The sequence below is a fragment of the Lissotriton vulgaris genome, unplaced genomic scaffold, assembly GCF_964263255.1.
Source record: "Lissotriton vulgaris unplaced genomic scaffold, aLisVul1.2 SCAFFOLD_714, whole genome shotgun sequence".
Lineage (NCBI taxonomy): Eukaryota > Metazoa > Chordata > Amphibia > Caudata > Salamandridae > Lissotriton > Lissotriton vulgaris.
In genome coordinates, this window is record NW_028248223.1 from 602,070 (window position 1) to 615,407 (window position 13,338).

At 43.3% G+C, this 13,338-nt stretch overlaps 5 non-coding genes across 5 annotated transcripts; 2 read left to right on the plus strand and 3 right to left on the minus strand.

The window, feature by feature from the left end:
- Positions 1 to 775: 775 nt before the first annotated feature.
- TRNAQ-CUG (transfer RNA glutamine (anticodon CUG)) lies at positions 776 to 847 on the minus strand. The gene has a single exon. It is a non-coding gene; the product is annotated as a tRNA-Gln (tRNA).
- Positions 848 to 2,394: 1,547 nt separating this feature from the next.
- On the plus strand, positions 2,395 to 2,466 carry TRNAQ-UUG (transfer RNA glutamine (anticodon UUG)). The gene has a single exon. It is a non-coding gene; the product is annotated as a tRNA-Gln (tRNA).
- Positions 2,467 to 3,292: 826 nt separating this feature from the next.
- TRNAQ-CUG (transfer RNA glutamine (anticodon CUG)) lies at positions 3,293 to 3,364 on the minus strand. The gene has a single exon. It is a non-coding gene; the product is annotated as a tRNA-Gln (tRNA).
- Positions 3,365 to 4,911: 1,547 nt separating this feature from the next.
- Positions 4,912 to 4,983, plus strand: TRNAQ-UUG (transfer RNA glutamine (anticodon UUG)). Its single transcript has one exon. It is a non-coding gene; the product is annotated as a tRNA-Gln (tRNA).
- Positions 4,984 to 12,704: 7,721 nt separating this feature from the next.
- Positions 12,705 to 12,776, minus strand: TRNAQ-CUG (transfer RNA glutamine (anticodon CUG)). The gene has a single exon. It is a non-coding gene; the product is annotated as a tRNA-Gln (tRNA).
- Positions 12,777 to 13,338: the final 562 nt, after the last annotated feature.

Here is a 13,338-nt window from a genome sequence, read left to right on the forward strand (position 1 = left end):
CATAAATCTAACACGGGTAGAGTGAAACATTAATTTATTGATTGTATTTTAAAAGTCTATTTGATGTGAGCAAATTATAGAACTTTTAGAAAACATGGAAATTAAATGGCTCAAAATAATGAGACATTTTGTGAGCTGACTCCGTTTTCTCAAACTCATCACAAGGGGCTGATGCAAGATATTACTTGTTTAAATCTTACTGTTATTGATAAGGGGAACAAGGAACTTTTTTAATTGGAAAGCCTTCATTAAAAGAAAACTTTAGGAATCAAATTGTGTATTTTGGGGGCAGAAGAGATGAACTTTTAAATAACAATCTTGAAATTCAGACACACAGATATTTACACTCTGTTTTTCTAAAGTAAATCCATAACCATGAAGTAGAATCTTTCGAAAGACATGTCAGATGTATTAATCTGAATTCCTCTTTCAAAGAAATGCACAATTAAATGCACTGTGTAAGTCAAGAATGTTGTCAGATAAGAAATCAGCAAAATTAACTATCTTATTACTGATCATACAGATGAGAAAGAAAAGGAACCTCTTGCTCAAATTGTGGATGGGAAAGAACAGTTTTTAGTTTTCAGCTTCTGTACTTATGTTTATGATTAATTCATTTCTTTATATTGTATTATCGCTATCTAGATGGATATAGCCATGTATACATAGATACATACTTATACGTTGATAAGTTTCAGCATAAAGCTTTGACGTTATGTTTTTCCAAGTCCAAATTCTAAGAAATTAGTGAAATATTAAATCTCATAATTCAAGCAGGTCCCACCGAGATTTGAACTCGGATCGCTGGATTCAGAGTCCAGAGTGCTAACCATTACACCATGGAACCCCGCCATACACGAGGGCTTTTTCCATTGAGACAAAAGAGAGCGCATCAGTGCGGGGGCTTTTCTTACATTGATGAAAAGATATCTCAGTTGAATGCTCATAGTGTAAAGAGCGATAATGTGATTTGATTCTTTTCAGCTACATTCTCCATAACAGTGTTAAATGTGCAAACGTTTATCAGGACATGCAATTTACAAAATAATGATAATCTTTGACTGAAGAATATTAAAACATTCTACATTTCCAAACTACTACATCCATTTCTCTGTCTCTCACATGGGTGGCTCCAAAGAGCAATGGTTGGCACTTTGGACTTTGCATGCAAAGGTACCAGTCCAATTCTTTGAGGTACTTCTTTACTACTCTTGACCTTTTCCATTTCTGTCATCTTTGTTTATTGATAGCTCTAATCCAACACCAGTAGGTTGAAAGAGACAAATATTGACTCCTTTCAAAATGTCCAACAGCTTGAACAAGTTACAGAAATACGAACTTTATAATACTTTTACATCACATTCCTAGACAAAATAGTGTGACATTACAAAATCCTATCCTGTTTTTCTCAAATGCATTTCAGAGGGCTGATTCCCAGCATTCCTTTTTGAAGATTTCCACACTATTGATAAGGCGAATATAGCACATTTTGAAAGAGATGTTTTCTTAAATCAAACCTAGAGAACCACAATGACGGTATCAATCAGATAGTAGAAATGTTTTTTGTATATTAGTATGGAAGTTGTGAAATAAAACATTTCTCATGCTGATTTTCAACAGTCGATCTGCAATCATGAAATATAAGCTTTTGCTTGGAGGCCTCAAAGGTACTGATCTAATTTTCTTTTTTAAAATTATTCACAGATCGTATGATATGCTTTGTACAAATCAACTATGTTGTTAGATCAAAATTGATTAAAAAGTGACTATCTCAATTTCAGGACATATAGAAGAGGAAGGAGAAGGCGCTCATGTTTCAAATGCGGAGAGGCAACAACTGTTCATTATTTTCACCTCTATTAATTATATGTATTTTCATAATGTATATATTTATATTTTCCGATAAATATACATAGACATATAGCGATATATAGGGAGATACATACATATAAGTTGATACGTACAAGTTTATAAGTAAATGAGATGTTTTTCCAATTAATACTTCTAAGAACTGAATGGAAACAAAATCGTAAAGTTTAGATAAGTCCCACTGAGCTTTGTACTTAGATCCCTGTTTTCAGGGTCCAGATTGACAAGCATAACACCATCAACCCACCTGTACCAGGTTGAGCTTTCCGTTTTGACAGAAGAGATTGCATTCACAGGGAAATCTTAATTTTTATTGCAAAATCTTATCTCACATAAAAAGTACTGTTCAACAGAGTCATAGCGTTACTTGAGTCCTTTGTGCAACATACTTCCCTAACATAGTCCAATGGGCAAAAGTTGAACAGAATAGAAAAGTAATACAATTCTGTTTGTCTTTGACTGTAGAAAATAAAAAATGTGAAATGTCCACATTGCTGCAGCAATTTGCTCCCCTGTCACATGGGAGGTTCCATGGTGTAATGGTTAGCACTTTGGACTTTGAATCCAAGGATCCGAGTTCAAATCTCGGTGGGACCACTTTCATGACTTATGACCAAATCTTTTTCTGTCAAGTGTATTCATAAATATCATAAATCTAACACGGGTAGAGTGAAACATTAATTTATTGATTGTATTTTAAAAGTCTATTTGATGTGAGCAAATTATAGAACTTTTAGAAAACATGGAAATTAAATGGCTCAAAATAATGAGACATTTTGTGAGCTGACTCCGTTTTCTCAAACTCATCACAAGGGGCTGATGCAAGATATTACTTGTTTAAATCTTACTGTTATTGATAAGGGGAACAAGGAACTTTTTTAATTGGAAAGCCTTCATTAAAAGAAAACTTTAGGAATCAAATTGTGTATTTTGGGGGCAGAAGAGATGAACTTTTAAATAACAATCTTGAAATTCAGACACACAGATATTTACACTCTGTTTTTCTAAAGTAAATCCATAACCATGAAGTAGAATCTTTCGAAAGACATGTCAGATGTATTAATCTGAATTCCTCTTTCAAAGAAATGCACAATTAAATGCACTGTGTAAGTCAAGAATGTTGTCAGATAAGAAATCAGCAAAATTAACTATCTTATTACTGATCATACAGATGAGAAAGAAAAGGAACCTCTTGCTCAAATTGTGGATGGGAAAGAACAGTTTTTAGTTTTCAGCTTCTGTACTTATGTTTATGATTAATTCATTTCTTTATATTGTATTATCGCTATCTAGATGGATATAGCCATGTATACATAGATACATACTTATACGTTGATAAGTTTCAGCATAAAGCTTTGACGTTATGTTTTTCCAAGTCCAAATTCTAAGAAATTAGTGAAATATTAAATCTCATAATTCAAGCAGGTCCCACCGAGATTTGAACTCGGATCGCTGGATTCAGAGTCCAGAGTGCTAACCATTACACCATGGAACCCCGCCATACACGAGGGCTTTTTCCATTGAGACAAAAGAGAGCGCATCAGTGCGGGGGCTTTTCTTACATTGATGAAAAGATATCTCAGTTGAATGCTCATAGTGTAAAGAGCGATAATGTGATTTGATTCTTTTCAGCTACATTCTCCATAACAGTGTTAAATGTGCAAACGTTTATCAGGACATGCAATTTACAAAATAATGATAATCTTTGACTGAAGAATATTAAAACATTCTACATTTCCAAACTACTACATCCATTTCTCTGTCTCTCACATGGGTGGCTCCAAAGAGCAATGGTTGGCACTTTGGACTTTGCATGCAAAGGTACCAGTCCAATTCTTTGAGGTACTTCTTTACTACTCTTGACCTTTTCCATTTCTGTCATCTTTGTTTATTGATAGCTCTAATCCAACACCAGGAGGTTGAAAGAGACAAATATTGACTCCTTTCAAAATGTCCAACAGCTTGAACAAGTTACAGAAATACGAACTTTATAATACTTTTACATCACATTCCTAGACAAAATAGTGTGACATTACAAAATCCTATCCTGTTTTTCTCAAATGCATTTCAGAGGGCTGATTCCCAGCATTCCTTTTTGAAGATTTCCACACTATTGATAAGGCGAATATAGCACATTTTGAAAGAGATGTTTTCTTAAATCAAACCTAGAGAACCACAATGACGGTATCAATCAGATAGTAGAAATGTTTTTTGTATATTAGTATGGAAGTTGTGAAATAAAACATTTCTCATGCTGATTTTCAACAGTCGATCTGCAATCATGAAATATAAGCTTTTGCTTGGAGGCCTCAAAGGTACTGATCTAATTTTCTTTTTTAAAATTATTCACAGATCGTATGATATGCTTTGTACAAATCAACTATGTTGTTAGATCAAAATTGATTAAAAAGTGACTATCTCAATTTCAGGACATATAGAAGAGGAAGGAGAAGGCGCTCATGTTTCAAATGCGGAGAGGCAACAACTGTTCATTATTTTCACCTCTATTAATTATATGTATTTTCATAATGTATATATTTATATTTTCCGATAAATATACATAGACATATAGCGATATATAGGGAGATACATACATATAAGTTGATACGTACAAGTTTATAAGTAAATGAGATGTTTTTCCAATTAATACTTCTAAGAACTGAATGGAAACAAAATCGTAAAGTTTAGATAAGTCCCACTGAGCTTTGTACTTAGATCCCTGTTTTCAGAGTCCAGATTGACAAGCATAACACCATCAACCCACCTGTACCAGGTTGAGCTTTCCTTTTTTACAGAAGAGATTGCATTCACAGGGAAATCTTAATTTTTATTGCAAAATCTTATCTCACATAAAAAGTACTGTTCAACAGAGTCATAGCGTTACTTGAGTCCTTTGTGCAACATACTTCCCTAACATAGTTCAATGGGCAAAAGTTGAACAGAATAGAAAAGTAATACAATTCTGTTTGTCTTTGACTGTAGAAAATAAAAAATGTGAAATGTCCACATTGCTGCAGCAATTTGCTCCCCTGTCACATGGGAGGTTCCATGGTGTAATGGTTAGCACTTTGGACTTTGAATCCAAGGATCCGAGTTCAAATCTCGGAGGGACCACTTTCATGGAAAGGGGCGACCACTCGGTCCCCCCGAACGTATGGCGGAGTGCCTCGATCCCCCCGGGAAGCCATTTTTGGGCGGGAGGCGCGTCTCGGCTGGTATGCCCGAAGCGGCGTAGCCAGGGCGCGCTTTTTCCCGCCCTAGAGTGGGCTGGCCTAGACACCGACGTAGCCAGCCCCGCCCTAGGGGCAGGCAGGGGCGGGTTTTCGCCCGCCCTGAAGACGGATAAAAAGAGACGCAAGACCAGAAGACGTCCTCTCGTTCTTGTGCTCCGAAGCTGCACCTCCTCGCTACACGTGAGCTCGGGACAGAACGAAGAGCCAATTTTGAGCGTTTTGATCTTTTTCTTTGTCTTCTAGATACTTCGTCGGAGAGATGCCCAAGAAAGGCGCAAAAAGAATGACGACCGACCAGATGGTGCGGGCCCTTTTCAAAGAGATGTCCGACATAAAGAAACGGTTGGCAGAGCGAGACGGGGAGGAGGGTTCGGGCCCTGCGCCGGCTGGAGGGAGACCTAAGAGGCCGAGAAGGGTTCCGGCCGGTGGAGACGTCCCGGTTCCCTCTGCCCCGCTCGAGGCGCCGACCCCAGTACCGATGGAGGGGAATCCAATCCCCGTTGTCGTCACCCCGACATCCAATGAAGACATGCCCCCCGAGCTGGCAGCACAGCTAGCAGCATGGTTGGGGGATAGTAGTGAGGGCGCCATGGCTGCCGAGGCACAGGCGCTGATAAAAGGGCTGCGTGAGAAGAGAGATGCAGCTAAAGTGACTGCGCCGTTGGCGGGAATAGACAAGCCGCAAGCGGCAGAAGCAGCGTCCGGTTCAGGTAAGCGGCCATTGCCGATTGCAAGGGACGAGTCAGCACCCTCTCGTAGAGAGAGATTGGGACAACATGTGCCTTTAGCAATAAAGGAAAAGATCTGGGCGGGGGAGTATGTGAATATTTTTTCCTTGCTTGTTGATCATTATGAGGTGGAGCATGTTAAGAGTCAGAAGGACCTAATGCATCCGAGTGTTTGGCGCGCAAAAATGGCCGCCTTTAAGGTAAATGAGAATATTGGCAACTGGGGCAATGCGTGGGGTATTTTTACATCGATTTTGGGGGAACGTAGGCCCGAGTTGCTTCCTGAGTTTCCCATTTATCAATCACGAATTATGGGTTACTCGACAGCGTATCAAGGTAACCATTGGTTCTGTTATGACAATCTGTTCAGGAAAGAAAAGGAACATAACAAGGGTTTGACTTGGGATTGTTACGATTCTGTGACATGGGATAAAATGAAAGAATCAGGAATGTTAAAAATGCCATTGGTTGGGAGCAATGTTGTTGATTACTCCCGCCAAAATGTGGGGACGCCCTTTCGACCAAGTACGAGCACCGACGATTATTCGAGACCCGCAGGCAATACAGGGAGAAAGGGTTTCTGCTTTAATTTCAACAAAGGGAAATGTACCAGGCCTCCGGGATCGTGTAAATTCAAACACGAATGTAGTACTTGTGGGTCGTCCCATCCTGAGTCATCGTGCAGAGCCAGAACGAGTGAGAATGGGGGTAAGGGAGGCGCCAAACAGGTCTAAGATAGTCCGAGGGGCGCCTTTACCAACCCCGATTGATACCTTGGCAATGATTCCCTGGCTCAGCGAATACCCGGATCGTACTTCTGCTGGGGTGCTGCGGAACGGATTTACACATGGTTTCCGCATCCCGGTGGGGGACTTTCAGGGTGTAGGGATGTGCAAAAATCAACTTTCCGTTTTACAACATACATCTGTAGTGCAAGAGAAGATTCAGAAAGAGGTTAGCCGGGGACGGGTCGCCGGCCCGTTTAGTGTACCCCCGGTACCGGATTTTGTCTGTTCTCCGTTAGGGGTGGTCCCCAAGAAGGACCCAGGTGAGTTTCGTTTGATCCATAATCTGTCTGCTCCACATGGTCTTTCAGTGAACGATGCAATTGATCCAGAAGTTTGTTCGGTGCGATACGCATCGTTTGATGAGGCAGTAGCCATCTTGAATCGCCTGGGGCCCGGGACGTTGATGGCGAAATCAGATATCGAGTCAGCGTTCCGGTTGCTCCCGGTACACCCAGACGACCAGCGTCTTCTGGGATTCGGGTTTCAGGGGTCATTTTACATGGATAGGTGTATGCCAATGGGATGCTCTATATCATGTGCTTATTTTGAGAAATTCAGTACTTTCCTGCAATGGGTGTTCACTAAGAAAACGGGTTTCCGAAATGTAATGCACTCCCTTGACGACTTTTTGTTCCTTGGCCCCGCCGGAAATCCCGAATGTGCCCAGGCCTTAGCTGAATTCTGTGTGTTGATGGGTCATTTTGGCGTGCCATTGGCACCGGGTAAAACTATGGGTCCCACGACTTGCCTCGAGTTTTTGGGGATCGAGTTGGACTCAAGGGAGGGGTGTTTCCGTTTACCAGCCAGCAAAGTGTTGAAATTCAGGGCAGCCCTCCAAGTATGTTTAAATGCATCTAAGGTTACACTGCATCAGTTGCAACAATTGGTGGGAAAGTTGAACTTTGCCTTGAGGGTGATCCCAATGGCCCGCCCCTTTTCCCGCTCAATTGCCCAAGCGATGGTTGGCCTAAAGGAGGGTCATCATCGCACGAGGATATCGGCTGAGGTCCGCCAGGACATGCGGATTTGGTTAGCATTTTTGGCGGACTTCAATGGCCGAGTCGTCTGGAACAAGCCAGCCGTGTCCTCCGAAGAGCTTGGGCTATGGACAGATTCAGCGGGAAGCATAGGCTTTGGCGCCATCTTCGGCACAAAATGGTCTGCACAAAGGTGGCCCCCATGGTGGCACGAGAAGGGGCTGACGAGTAATATTGCTTTCCTTGAACTATTTCCCATTCTGGTGGCCCTGAGAACCTGGCCAGAAGGTTTCAGAGATCATTCTGTCGTGTTCTGGTCCGACAATATGACCGTTGTAGAATGCATCAATAGTCAGGCAGCCCGTTGTAAATTGATTTTGAGGCTGCTCAAAGAAATTGTCTTACTGTGTATGCAACTGAACGTGATATTCAGAGCAAAACATGTCCCGGGGGTGATGAATCAGGCTGCTGATGCACTGTCTCGTTTTCACATGCAGGCTTTCTCGGGTTTCCTTCCTTCAGCGGACCCAGAGCCGGCACCCTTCCCCGAAGCTCTCTGGTCTCTCGGTGCCCCGAACTTCGTCACCTCGTGGGAGAGAGTCTAGCACCCAGGACAAGGAAGGCATATGAAGGGGCGTTTCAGGCCTATTTAGCCTTTTTGGGGGCAGAGAGAGGGGGACTTTGGGGTCAGGAAGAATGGGTAGTACATTTCCTGATGTCCTTACGTAGGGCTGGGAAGTCGGTGGCTACGGCCCAAAGGCATCGTGCCGCCATTTCCTTTGTTGCCAGGGCCCATGGCATCCAGGACCCGACAGCGTCTTTTACAGTACAAAAGGCGCTGCGTGGGTGGCAACGCCTAGAGGGTCGCAGAGTAGACGTAAGACGACCGATAGGTCTAGATAGGTTGTCCCAGTTACTGGCCACACTCCCTAACACATGCTCGTCTCCTTTCGAGACCTGTTTGTTCCGGACTGCATTTACGCTGGCATTTCACGGGGCTATGAGGATAAGTGAGCTGGTTGCAAGGAACAAGCAGGATGTGGTGGGGGGCTTGTGCAGGGAACATGTTCAGATCAGGGGCGATGCGATGATTGTCTCCTTTCTCAGGTCCAACACCGACCAAGATGGGAGGGGGGACTGCACGATCATTCGCAGGACCCCCGGGTCATCCATGTGTCCGGTACAGTGCTTAGAAGATTACCTAGCACGAAGGGTGGCATCATGGGGAGGGACATTGTTGAGGCATGCAGACGCCACCCCGCTGACGAGGTTTCAGTTTCAGCGGGTGCTTGCAATGGCCATTGCCGCAGCGGGCTTGGACCCGGGCGAATTTGGGACCCATTCCTTTCGAATAGGGGCTGCCACTGAAGCTACAGCCAGGGGTCTTAATGTAGAACAAGTGAAACGAGTGGGGCGTTGGTCCTCCAATTGTTATAAGAGGTACGTGCGATTGCACATGTTGTGAAGCTGTAATCATGTACTCACGCTTCTTGTCTTTTGTTTGTTTTCAGTTGCGCAAGCCTACGCGGCAGGGCGGACTGTGCAGTCGACCCAACACCAGGCCAGCGGTCGCACATCACCGGCTGTGAGAAAGGAGGTGTGGGTCGTGGGCCACTCATACGTGAGACGGGCCGCAGACGTATTCAAAGCAGGTGACATGATTCACGTACCTGGGGAATACGGGTACAGAGTGTCCTTCTACGGAAGAGGCGGTCTCTGTATTGACCAGTTTCAAGCATTCTTTGAGGGTTTGTTAGAGCGGATGAGGTCACCGCCGTCCATAGTCATAGTGCATTTGGGGGGCAATGATTTGGTCACCACCGGTAGACGACTTCTCCTGGAGGCTATGCTTTCCACGGTAAGTTGGTTAGCGAGGAGAGTTCCGGGGTGCATAATTGCGTGGTCTCATATGATCCCACGAAAAGTGTGGCGGGGGGCTATCTCGATCCCTGCTTTGAATCATTCGGTTAGAAAACTGAATAACAAAGTGAGTAGGTTGTTCCGTTCCAAGACATTGCATTCGATCTCGCATAGTTGTATTAATGATGACAGTATGTATTTGGGGGATGGTGTGCATTTGTCGAGGGTGGGGAATGAGTTACTCATAGGAGACTTCTTAGCTTGGTTAAAATCGTTAAAACATGACCTTTAGGTAGGAGTTTTGTGGGGGGTCCGGATAGCCGGTCAACTATCCGGACCTGTGGCGGTAAGGTCATGATCGGTGAGCACTAATTGGTAGATCCCTATGAGTGGGCGTCACCCAACACGGATGGGAGCGCTCGGGAGAGGTGGCCATTGGCCCCTCAATGGGGAGGCGGTCCCGTCTAAGGGCGGGTCGCCGGAAGTAAAGGAAAGGCGGTCAAGGCCCCTTCCTTTGTAGGAGGGGTTACAGCCCCCTCCTGGGGAATTTCCCGGGGCCAGTGTCATCTGCGACGGCAGATGCGGTAAGTTGTGTGGGGTGGGGGGAGGTCCACGATACCTTCTAGATACCACACACAAGTCTTCGAACGACCTTTAAATGGCGTCGAGTCTTAAGTGCCCCCGTCAAGTCAAGGGAAATTGTTAGTAGTTGCACTTGAGGTAAGCCTCTGTGCTGTCGCCCCTCCCAAGTGGGAGGGGTAAGTCTGGTTAGGGATCTTGACACCGGTTATGACCTTGCCGTTGGCCCTTAAACGTTAGGATGTACAATTTCAGTGTTTCTAGAGAATGTTTTTGTAGGATGCTAGTTCGGCTAGGAGAACCTCTGTATTAGAGAATATGTTAAGGTTAGCCAAACATCGCAATGTGATAATGAAATTGTACATAACATGAAACGTTTAATGTTTTAATTTTTTGTTTTAATAAATACGGCCGGGAGGGTCACTCCCTCCCACATCCAAAAACTTTAAGAACTGTTTCCGGTTTCCCTCCTTTTGGGGATTGTGTTGAGAGGGGGTGGCGGGTATCTCAGCCATATGGAAAGGGGCGACCACTCGGTCCCCCCGAACGTATGGCGGAGTGCCTCGATCCCCCCGGGAAGCCATTTTTGGGCGGGAGGCGCGTCTCGGCTGGTATGCCCGAAGCGGCGTAGCCAGGGCGCGCTTTTTCCCGCCCTAGAGTGGGCTGGCCTAGACACCGACGTAGCCAGCCCCGCCCTAGGGGCAGGCAGGGGCGGGTTTTCGCCCGCCCTGAAGACGGATAAAAAGAGACGCAAGACCAGAAGACGTCCTCTCGTTCTTGTGCTCCGAAGCTGCACCTCCTCGCTACACGTGAGCTCGGGACAGAACGAAGAGCCAATTTTGTCCCACCCACCGGCCCCTGAGGACAGCAAGTTGTTGTGCAATAAAGTGAATTTTATAAGTATGTTTTTCCGTTTCGTTTACAGGATGTGAAAGTATCAATTTGTTGTTGATCATAATAAAGTAAGGTGGATATCGTGTAGGTTGTTACGATTAAAATGATTTGATGTAGTGTTGCATTTTAAGCATGTTCTTTCGGTCGTAGCGACCAATGTTTTCATAGGTTTGAGTAAGAATTGTCGTATTTATTTTTTGGTAGGCGGTAAGGTCATGATCGGTGAGCACTAATTGGTAGATCCCTATGAGTGGGCGTCACCCAACACGGATGGGAGCGCTCGGGAGAGGTGGCCATTGGCCCCTCAATGGGGAGGCGGTCCCGTCTAAGGGCGGGTCGCCGGAAGTAAAGGAAAGGCGGTCAAGGCCCCTTCCTTTGTAGGAGGGGTTACAGCCCCCTCCTGGGGAATTTCCCGGGGCCAGTGTCATCTGCGACGGCAGATGCGGTAAGTTGTGTGGGGTGGGGGGAGGTCCACGATACCTTCTAGATACCACACACAAGTCTTCGAACGACCTTTAAATGGCGTCGAGTCTTAAGTGCCCCCGTCAAGTCAAGGGAAATTGTTAGTAGTTGCACTTGAGGTAAGCCTCTGTGCTGTCGCCCCTCCCAAGTGGGAGGGGTAAGTCTGGTTAGGGATCTTGACACCGGTTATGACCTTGCCGTTGGCCCTTAAACGTTAGGATGTACAATTTCAGTGTTTCTAGAGAATGTTTTTGTAGGATGCTAGTTCGGCTAGGAGAACCTCTGTATTAGAGAATATGTTAAGGTTAGCCAAACATCGCAATGTGATAATGAAATTGTACATAACATGAAACGTTTAATGTTTTAATTTTTTGTTTTAATAAAAACGGCCGGGAGGGTCACTCCCTCCCACATCCAAAAACTTTAAGAACTGTTTCCGGTTTCCCTCCTTTTGGGGATTGTGTTGAGAGGGGGTGGCGGGTATCTCAGCCATATGACTTATGACCAAATCTTTTTCTGTCAAGTGTATTCATAAATATCATAAATCTAACACGGGTAGAGTGAAACATTAATTTATTGATTGTATTTTAAAAGTCTATTTGATGTGAGCAAATTATAGAACTTTTAGAAAACATGGAAATTAAATGGCTCAAAATAATGAGACATTTTGTGAGCTGACTCTGTTTTCTCAAACTCATCACAAGGGGCTGATGCAAGATATTACTTGTTTAAATCTTACTGTTATTGATAAGGGGAACAAGGAACTTTTTTAATTGGAAAGCCTTCATTAAAAGAAAACTTTAGGAATCAAATTGTGTATTTTGGGGGCAGAAGAGATGAACTTTTAAATAACAATCTTGAAATTCAGACACACAGATATTTACACTCTGTTTTTCTAAAGTAAATCCATAACCATGAAGTAGAATCTTTCGAAAGACATGTCAGATGTATTAATCTGAATTCCTCTTTCAAAGAAATGCACAATTAAATGCACTGTGTAAGTCAAGAATGTTGTCAGATTAGAAATCAGCAAAATTAACTATCTTATTACTGATCATACAGATGAGAAAGAAAAGGAACCTCTTGCTCAAATTGTGGATGGGAAAGAACAGTTTTTAGTTTTCAGCTTCTGTACTTATGTTTATGATTAATTCATTTCTATATATTGTATTATCGCTATCTAGATGGATATAGCCATGTATACATAGATACATACTTATACGTTGATAAGTTTCAGTATAAAGCTTTGACGTTATGTTTTTCCAAGTCCAAATTCTAAGAAATTAGTGAAATATTAAATCTCATAATTCAAGCAGGTCCCACCGAGATTTGAACTCGGATCGCTGGATTCAGAGTCCAGAGTGCTAACCATTACACCATGGAACCCCGCCATACATGAGGGCTTTTTCCATTGAGACAAAAGAGAGCGCATCAGTGCGGGGGCTTTTCTTACATTGATGAAAAGATATCTCAGTTGAATGCTCATAGTGTAAAGAGCGATAATGTGATTTGATTCTTTTCAGCTACATTCTCCATAACAGTGTTAAATGTGCAAACGTTTATCAGGACATGCAATTTACAAAATAATGATAATCTTTGACTGAAGAATATTAAAACATTCTACATTTCCAAACTACTACATCCATTTCTCTGTCTCTCACATGGGTGGCTCCAAAGAGCAATGGTTGGCACTTTGGACTTTGCATGCAAAGGTACCAGTCCAATTCTTTGAGGTACTTCTTTACTACTCTTGACCTTTTCCATTTCTGTCATCTTTGTTTATTGATAGCTCTAATCCAACACCAGTAGGTTGAAAGAGACAAATATTGACTCCTTTCAAAATGTCCAACAGCTTGAACAAGTTACAGAAATACGAACTTTATAATACTTTTACATCACATTCCTAGACAAAATAGTGTGACATTACAAAATCCTATCCTGTTTTTCT